Consider the following 10632-nt stretch of genomic DNA (forward strand, 5'->3'; position numbering starts at 1 on the left):
TTTACCGTCTATATTACTTCTTTGACCCATATATGTATATATATATATATATATATATATATATAATAAAAAGGGATTAAATGTCCATGTGAAGGAAGTAAATATAGAAAAAATAAGATTAACGACCGACTAAAAAACTAGCTGCTTTCACCCTTCACAGAGCTCTTCAGGTTTATTCAAAAGAACAACGTCGTGACGTCACAATTACATGTCATCACACTACATTAGTAACGTGACGTCACGAAGTACACAAGATTGGTGGACAATTTAGCCCTGTGAAGGGTGAAAGCAGCTAGTTTTTTAGTCGGTCGTTAATCTTATTTTTATATATATATATATCTAATTATCTAAAAACTATATGAAAGGCGCTGAAATCTTTGATAATAGAAGCTTCCCTGTCTTATTTATTTTGCTATGTATCTTTCGATAGTGTATGCTGTTTTCAGTTTACTGATTAGAGTAGGTAGGTAAAGCTCTTTGCAGAAACACTTTTGACAATATATATAGTGTTTCATATTTAGAATTATGACAATTGCTGCCCTATTATTCAGATTTTGATTTTGTTTTATTTTCCCAAAAATAAAATCTTTTTTTACATATATTAAAAGTCACGTTACAAGTAGTTTGGATCCAAATTTGGAAAGCAAGGATAAAATTTTGGACTGTATTACATTCCCATAGTATATGCTGAATAGTTTCTTTTTCTATAGATTTTTATTATATAACTACAGACCTATTAAAGCAATGTCTTGAAGCACTGCTTCCTTTGATTACCGCAATCATGAATAAATCATTGGTTGAGTCAAAGGTTCCATTATGTTTCAAGAAGGCACACTTGGTATATTTCCAAATACATTATTCCACTTTATTTGACCTGTAGGCACTACACTTTTTTTGTTCAGCACATTGTACATATCCTTTGTACCTTTTTTTATGTTTGATAATTATATTAATATACAGTGGTATCAATGGTAGTTTAAACTTTTTTTTCAAAAGTCCAGCCTAAATTTTCTTATTGCAAAAATGAGACCATTATAATCAATAAAGTTAGTATTTAAATTAAAAATATCATCAAACTCATTATGTTGAAGGAAACTGTCATCTTCCTTAATTAGATCATTTATGAAAAACACACCTTTATCAAAGGATCGCTTATAATAAACAGTATTATTGCCTTTTTTGATTAAGTCATTATACCAAATGGGTAAAGATAATACTTGATCTGGCTTAGATATATCAATTTCCCCCTTAATGTATTCCATGCATGAAGAACATTAATCCAAAATTTGTTATGAAGTATATTTTTGATAATATAATCAATACATTTATTTCCTAAAGTAAACAGTTTATTCTTATTAATTTTTGTTAAACAGTAGGGTCTGCCAATTTGAAATCTTAAGACAAATATTTCTTATCCATGTTGATTTAAGAGCCATTTCAAAATGTTTGATATTAATCATTTTCAAACCACCTTCTTCATACTGTTTGACAATGATATCTCCTTTTACTTTAGCTATTGGACTTCCCCAAAGGTATTCATAAAACAAGTTTTGAATTCTATCATAATATTTTGGTTAGGAGAAGGTAATCTTATGAATAAATGTGTTAGTATTGGTAAAAATAGATATTTTATTACAGTAATCCTGCCTATCGGAGTTATATACCGTCTATTCCACTTTTTAATTAATGACTTTAATTTCGTAAGTTTTTCTTTGAAATTGAATTGAACTATTTTAGTAAGGTCCACATCAAAGTGAATTCCTAACAGATTAAAAGATGTTGAACCCCATGATAGAGCAAGATTATTGACTAATTTTTCGGTACTATACTTTTTACTCCCTATCCATATTACTTGTGTTTTTGTGTAATTTAATTTAAGTCCCGATATTTCCCAGAAATTATTAAGCTCTTTTATAGCATGTCTTAGTGATATTGCAGTGCCATTTAGAATAAGAGAAGCGTCATCAGAAAATTGTGATATCAGATGTTCTGTAGTGTTGATTTTGATGCCTTTTATATGTTTTTTCATTCTTAATTTTATTGCTAATATTTCTGCACAGAGAAAGAAAACATATGGTGATAACGGGTCTCCATGTCGACAACCTCTTCCTAGTTTTATGGGTTTAGATAAGTTTCCACCTTGGTTCACTAAAGAAGAAATATTATTTGTAAAAGTTTATATCCACTGCTTAATTGACTCACCAAAATAAAAAATTCTAAAACTTGATTTATAAATGACCATGATACAGAATCAAAAGCCTTTTCGAAGTCAATTAAAAGTAACATGCCTGGTATGTCTTGTTCCTCTGTATACTCCATTACATCATAAATTAATCTAGTATTGTGAGCTATATATCTGCCCGGAATAAAACCTGTTTGATCACTATGTATAAGTTTATCTAGAACTGATTTAAGTCTTTCTGCAATACATTCTGACGCTATTTTATAGACAACATTTAAAAGAGAAATCGGTCTCCAATTTTTTTTTAAACTGACGGGCCTTATCTCCTTTTGGTATACAAATGATGATTCCCTGTTTCTGAGTATCTAGTTTCATACCCACGGTTTATTGATCGAATAATAAAAGGATTTAGATTTTTTCCAGAAAAATTAAAAACAATCTAAAGTAAACCCATCTGACCCGGGACTTTTTTCATATTCTTTAATACATGTGTTGCTTCATTGTAATCGATCCTACCTTCTAAATTATTTTTCTCTTCAAATGAAAATTAAGGGACATCATTTAGTGAAATATCATCAAACCATGAGTAGTTACAGGGTTTATCATTATTTTTATATAGTCTATCGTAGTACTTTCGGTTTCTTCTAAAATCTCCTCCTGTTTTGTAATAGTCCCCACCTGTTTCTATCCTTGGTATTATTTTTTCTGTAATTTTTTTTCTTCTAAACTACAAAAATATTTTGCTCAATTTCCCACTCTTTATGCATGAATCTTTGTGTCCTGATGGCTTATAGCTTGTAGATAATCACCATTATCCGTACAATTTCAATAAAAAAACACTTTGTGTAACGTGTTTTATATATTTTGCGATAAATGAAATATTAGTTAATTAGCAATGCTATTACTGTTATTGTTTCGAACATATGCCACACACACACAAAAATGGAAAATATTAAAATTGACAAAAAAATCATTTCTTTTGCTTTTCTGTTTTCAAAAAAGTCCCCAAACTATCGGAATGCTTAGATTTTTATAAAATCAACTCTACATAGTTGCATAAAAATTAAATGAAAGTTTCAACGAATTTTGCGCTGGTTATTTTCGAAATTGTGGAGCCTTCTTAAGCCGACATTTGTCTTTTTTCAGTGCAATATGGCTTGCAGGTACGTTAAGCTTGAGTGACGTTATTTAAGAAACTTGCAAAGACGATATGTATATTTTTCTGACATGATATATTTCCTTAACAACCTGGAACTAGACAAACAAGATATACAACAACAATAAACGCATAGAAGGACTTGGACACTAAATACGGACAATCAATTCGATATTGGTAATAAAGGTACTTACTTATAGATTAAGTGGTGACGTCTTTCAAGGTTTAACACGGAGAAACTACCCATACCTTCTCCGAGGAACCCATTTTACATTCCGAATGCCATGGACTAAGTGAAGATAAGTCAGACATAGATACTGCATGCATACATATGGAAATTTACAGTAATGCTAGTTATATAAAAGAGCCAATCACACAAATGTAAGATGTAGTTTTACATTGATTCTATAAATAAAACAGCTTCCAAGAAAGATACATGCGTAGAACGTAAACAGTTTTTTTTCAAAACAACAGTGTTACGCAAGTCTCTCGACCGATTTGTACTTGACAAGTTATAACATGTTTTGTTCCAACGTTCAAGCACTTGATTTCAGTCAGTATTTTACATGCGTTGTTACCTAAGGCTAGTAACCTTGACCGAAAACTGACTATGTTACAGTTGTGTGACCGCACACGCACCCAAAACTAGCGTGCGCACACCGTGCATACAGCGTTCACACATCGTCCGCACATCGTCCACACATGGAGCGCACAATTGCGCGATTTAACAATTGTTCGCCCCGTTGTGCGCTTCTCTCCGCACAACTGTGCGATTGGGTACAATTTGTAGATCAATATTACGGAATGAAAAAAATACGGAAAGCTCGTATGCAATAATAAAAACTGTATATATTACTGTAATTTCTCATCACAGTCATGAGGATTATGTACAGTTTAACACAGCATTACAGTGACCGTTGAATGGGTTTGGCTCCAAGGTAACAGAACAGGTAAATAACAATTTGATGAGTGCCTGGAGTTCTACCTGGCCTGTGCCAGACACATCGAGCTGATATGCGATACCGTACGTTTAGTATTTGTTATTTGCATTCGGTTTGCCTATAGCTCTCCTTCACCTGGGTTTTCACACCTTTAGTCCTTCCCGACGAAATACGTAAGCGCCCCGGGCGGGGGAAAACTACGGTCCAGGTACATGTACAAAGTGGCTATGTTTACCTGTATACGGGACTGTGTTGTAATTTCATATGTGTCGATTAAGGTCGTTTAGAAAATACCGAAAACACAATTTCTAATTATAAGAAAGTATAGACATAAAGATAAGCTTATAGATGTAGGTAGAATATAGAAACATACGTAAAAATCAAGTTTATTTGTTTACACACGAAACCGCATTTGTTGTTAAGGCATTCCTCAATTAACACCAACCACGATTGTTATCGCACATCGTTCACACACCGTGCACACATCCTGCGCACACCGCACAACGTTGTGCGACCCCATAACTGTAATAAAATAAAAATGTATTTGTATAATAAACAATGTTCGACTTTTTTTAAGAAATTTCTAAATTCTGAAGTTTTATTATATTTATTCTGTTTAATTATTTGTAATGATGTTATAAAAGCTAATTTTAATCGTTGTTTACCTGAGTAGGCAAATAGTGCCTCAGAACGGTACACTTTTTAATATATTTCAAAACCCATTAGAGAGGAAAATATTTCCTTATTCCACACAAATAGACTTGCATGTTACTGAGTTAAAGTGAAATGAACAAAAACAATCCTGAAGATGGGAAGGCCCATTTTCATTTTCGTATCCCGATTTCAGCCGATATTTAAAGCAATAGTTCAATAACACAAATATTTCAAACTATCATATTATTCACATTTAATCGAGACAGTGACTTTGATTGACACTAGACATGAACTAGTTGTTCACGTATAAATGTGGGTTTATTTCCAATTGCAGTGTTTCCCAATGGAAAACTTTAAAACTTTTAAGACTTTTGAATCTGCTATTATACCTCTTCTTGAAAAACAGCTAATATTAAACGCAATACACAAAGGTAAGGGTGCTCAAAATGATGTCTCTAACTATAGGCCAATATCTATAACATTATCTTTAAGCAACATTGTTGAAAAGTTATTTTTAAATATATGTTTCATTGTATGAAAGAATGTGATATCATAACGACACACTAATCAGTCTTCCTACCAAGAGACTCAACTGTAAACCAGTTATTATCTATATTTGACGCTATTGTAAATAACAAAGATCAAAATAATGAATCATATTCGTATATTGTGATGTTAGCAAGGCGTTTTGTTTTTTTATTTATATGGTAGAAAAGGGAACATATTGCAATGGTTTAGTAATTATCTTTCTGATAGAAAACAGAGAGTATCAACAGAGGGCTTTTATTAACGTTTAAACATGTCAAACCGGTTTACTTCAAGACTCGGTCTCGGTCCGTTTATTTTTTATTTTGTAATCTATATTAATGATATGACAGAATGTGTAACACGTAAAAGAAAACTTTTTGCTGATGTCTACTTCTCTGTATGCAGTAATAAACATCAATCAAAATGAAATTCTAGTGAAATTAACCATGACCTAGGTTCTATAAATGCATGGGCAAATACATTGGGTTATCAAGTTTAATTCGCTGAAAACTGAATCTGTAATTGTCTCAAGGAAAAGGGAACCAACTAAATCATCCAGATATTTTATTTTGTAATGAAACTGTAACTGATAAACAAACTCATAAGCATCTTGGTTTAACTTTTAGTAGTGATGATATATGGACAATCATATTAACAATAGTATTACCTAACCTATAGAAGAATGAATATTTTGAGAATCTTAAAACACAAATTGAATAGAAAAAGTCCAACATCAATATATAAACCAATACTTGAAAATGGGGATGTAGTGTGGAACAACAGTAGTAACTAAAATGAAAATATTCTAGAATCAATCCAGCTAAAGGCATCAAGAATTATCACAAAATTGCGAAGAGAGACTTCACAAGTTAAGCTTTATGCAGAAACTGGCCATGGACTTGAAGCACTTTGTTTTGGCGAAAAAATCATACACTATTACTTATGCTCACAATTTTAGATAATAAGAAGACATCATTGAACCATTCCGTTACTTTAATATAAATTTAAGATATCCACTAAGAAATAGCTGTAATTTCAGTACCCCACTTTATAGAACTGATAATTATTTCAATACATTTTTTTCTCTCATTGTGTAAAGAGAATTCGACCTTCTATCTGCAGAAATTTTAAATGCTACTTCCTTGTAAAAATTAAAATAAAATATAGCCTGCTAATTGAAATACCACAAAAGAAATTGCTATAATATTCAGATACTATGGGACATGAAAACCTACTACAATATCCATGCGTACGACTTTAAATATGGGTTTAACAATCTTTTACACAAAATATAAAAAGATAAAGACGTGTTTAAAAGACATTTGTCTATTTTCAATGCAACATGTTTTGCAGTTACGTTAAGCTCGAGTGACTTTACTTAAGAAATTTGCAAAGACGATATGCATTTTTTTCAGACGTGATTTGCATCCTTAGCAACCGGTAAATTGACAAAACAAGATATACATCAACAATTAACTGATAGAAGGACTTTGGACACTAGATATTTACACAAATTTACAGTAACTAGAACACTGACAGGTCAGTAAGGGCCCCGTCTTGTGGCAATATATCCACCATAATCATCAAGAAGCAGTCTGCCCATATAGCTGAGCTTGACATTTGACATTTGGACTTCAAAAAGAATCACAAGGAAGCAAAATATACATTTTACATGTACTATGATGCGACTCTTGTTTCCTTCCACCTTCATATTTGCTGGGCTAACAGAAATGTAAATACCGGTGCAATACTCATTTGTTAGCTTTGATTTGCTTTATTTCACCTTTTATACCTACTCAATCAAGAGCCAGGGTCAAAGACAGAGATCCACTTTGTCTTTGACCTTTGGACCCAAATGACCTTGACCATTGACCCTGTGACCCTGATCTTTGGTCAGTTGACTTATTCTTTAATTCCAACCAACTTCATAATATCATAACAAAATGTTCATCAGTGAAAAATACAAAACCTGACCTTGACCCTTTGAACCCCGTAACCTGGAGCTAAGGTCAGTTCTGAACAAGTTTGCTACATAATAACATAAAAAAGTTCATCAATAAAAAGATACAATAACTGACCTTGACCTTCAGTCAGTTGACACTTTGTTAAATTCCGACCAACTTTGCTTATAAAGTCATAACAAAATGTTCAACAAGGAAATGATACAAAATTTTACCGTGACCTTTGACCCAGTGATCTTGCCCTTTGGTCAAATGACTCCTTGTTTAATTCCCACAAACATTGCTTCAAAGTGTCATAATGAAATAATCACCTGCAAAAAAAAATCAAATTTTACCTTGACCTTTGACCGAGTGACCTTCACCTTCAGTCAGTTGACACTTTGTTAAATTCCGACCAACTTTGCTTCATAAAGTCATAACATAATGTTCAACAAGGAAATTATACAAAATTTGACCGTGACCTTTGACCCAGTGATCTTTACCTTTGGTCAATAGACTCCTTGTTTAATTCTGAGCAACATTGTTCCAAAGTGTCATACCAAAATGGTCATCAGTGAAAAGATACAAAATTTAATCTTGACCTTTGACCCAATGACCTTGACATTCGGTCAAGTTGACTCCTTGTTTAATTCTGATCATCTTTGCTCCATCATGTCATAACAAAATGTTCACCAGTGAAAAGTTACAAAATTTAACCTTGACCTTTGACCCAATGACCTTAACATTCGGTCAGGTTGACTCCTTGTTTAATTCTGATCAACTTTGCTTCATAACGTCATAACAAAATGTTCATCAGTGAAAATATGCAAAATTTGACCTTGACCTTTGAACCTAATGACCTTGACCTTTGACTTGACTTTTAACCTCAATGTGTATTTTTGTTAACTGAACATCTTGACCAAGTTTCATGTACATCGGTCAATAAATACCAAAGTTATCAGCTAGGAACAAAATTTGTGGACGGACAGACAGACAGACAGAGTGATTACTATAGGGCACCCGTATATCCGATACGGGGCCCTAATGATAGTCATATAAAAGAGCCAATCACACACCTGTATATATGGTTTTACATTGATTCTACAAATAAAACAGCTTCCAAGAAAGATACATGAATATAACCTAAGCAGGTGTTTTTCAAAACAACAGTATGACGCAAGTCTCTCGACCGATTTGTACTTGGCAAGTTATAACTTGTTTTGTTCCAACGTTCATGCACTTGATTTCAGTCAGTATTTTACATGCGTTGTTACCTTAGGCTAGTAACCTTGACCGAAAACTGACGATGTTAATAAAGTAAAAATGTATTTGAATAATATACAATGTTCGTCTTTTTTTAAGAAATTTCTAAATTTTGAAGTTTTATTATTTTTATTCTGTTTAATTAATTGTAATGATGTTATAAAGGCTAATTTTAATCGTTATTGAACTGAGTAGACAAATAGTGCCTCAGAACGGTACACTTTTAATATATTTCAATACCCATTAGAGAGGAAAATATTTCCTAATTCCACACAAATAGACTTGCATGTTACTGAGTTTAAGTGAAATAAAACAAAAACATCCTGAAGTGGGAAAGGCCCATTTTCATTTTCGTATCCCGATTTCAGCCGACATTTTAAGCAATAATTCAATAGCACAAATATTTCAAACTATCATATTATTCACATTTAATCGAGACAGTGACAGTTGGATTGACATTAGACATGAACTAGTTGTTCACGTATAAATGTGGGTTTATTTCCAATTGCAGTGTTTTCCTAATGGAAAACTTTAAAACTTTTAAGACTTTTGAATCTGCTATTATACCTCTTCTTGAAAAACAGCTAATATTAAACGCAATACACAAAGGTAAGGGTGCTCAAAATGATGTCTCTAACTATAGGCCAATATCTATAACATTATCTTTGAGCAACATTGTTGAAAAGTTATTTTTAAATATATGTTTCATTGTATGAAAGAATGTGATATCATAACGACACACTAATCAGTCTTCCTACCAAGAGACTCAACTGTAAACCAGTTATTATCTATATTTGACGCTATTGTAAATAACAAAGATCAAAATAATGAAATCAGATTCGTATTTTGTGATGTTAGCAAGGCGTTTAAATTATTTTTGATTTATATGGCAGAAAAGGGAACATATTGCAATGGTTTAGTAATTATCTTTCTGATAGAAAACAGAGGTTATCAACAGTTTTTTTTATTAACTTTTAAATATGTCAAAACCAGTTTACTCCAAGACTCGGTCCTGGGTACGTTTATTTTTATTTTTTAATCTATATTAATGATATGACATAATGTGTAACACGTAAAATAAAACTTATTGCTGATGTATACTTATGCAGTAATAGACTTCAATCAAAATAAAATTCCAGTGAAATTAACCATGATCTAGGTTCTATTAATGCATGGGCAAATAAATTGCGTTATCAAATTTAATTCGCTGAAAACTGAATCTGTAATTGTCTCAAGGAAAAGGGAACCAACTAAATCATCCAGATATTTTATTTTGTAATGAAACTTTAACTAATAAACAAACTCATAAGCATCTTGGGTTAACTTTTAGTAGTGATGATATATGGACAATCATATTAACAATAGTATTACCTAACCTATAGAAGAATGAATATATTGAGATTCTTAAAACACAAATTGAATAGAAAAAGTCCAACATCAATATATAAACCAATACTTGAATATGGGGATGTAGTATGGAACAACAGTAGTAACCAAAATGAAAATATTCTAGAATCAATCCAGCTAAAGGCATCAAGAATTATCACAAAATTGCGCAGAGAGACTTCACAAGTTAAGCTTTATGCAGAAACTGGCCATGGACTTGAAGCACTTTGTTTTGGCGAAAAAATCATACACTATTACTTATGCTCACAATTTTAGATAATAAGAAGACATCATTGAACCATTCCGTTACTTTAATATAAATTTAAGATATCCACTAAGAAATAGCTGTAATTTCAGTACCTCGCTTTATAGAACTGATAATTATTTCAATACATTGTTTTCTCTCATTGTGTAAAGAAAATTCGACCTTCTATCTGCAGAAATTTTAAATGCTACTTCCTTGTAACAATTTATTTTTTATTTTTTATCCAGCCTGCTAATTTAAATAACACACAAAAAGTTGCTAGAACATTCAGATACCATGGGACAAGAAAACCTACTACAATATTCATGCGTACGACT

The 10632-nt window shown here is 31.9% G+C and overlaps 1 protein-coding gene across 1 annotated transcript in view; it reads right to left on the reverse strand.

Moving 5' to 3' along the window:
- Positions 1 to 9324, reverse strand: part of LOC110456801 (linear gramicidin synthase subunit D-like) — a 33668-nt gene extending 24344 nt beyond the window's left edge. Inside the window, exons 1-2 of the mRNA XM_021507763.1 lie at positions 8676 to 9324; positions 3533 to 3916 (exon numbers count right to left, since the gene is read on the reverse strand). The gene's annotated coding sequence lies outside the window, so the exon portion shown is untranslated. The remainder of the gene's footprint in view (positions 1 to 3532; positions 3917 to 8675) is intronic.
- Between the last annotated feature and the right edge of the window lie 1308 nt (positions 9325 to 10632).

Source organism: Mizuhopecten yessoensis, unplaced genomic scaffold, assembly GCF_002113885.1.
Source record: "Mizuhopecten yessoensis strain PY_sf001 unplaced genomic scaffold, ASM211388v2 scaffold8849, whole genome shotgun sequence".
Lineage (NCBI taxonomy): Eukaryota > Metazoa > Mollusca > Bivalvia > Pectinida > Pectinidae > Mizuhopecten > Mizuhopecten yessoensis.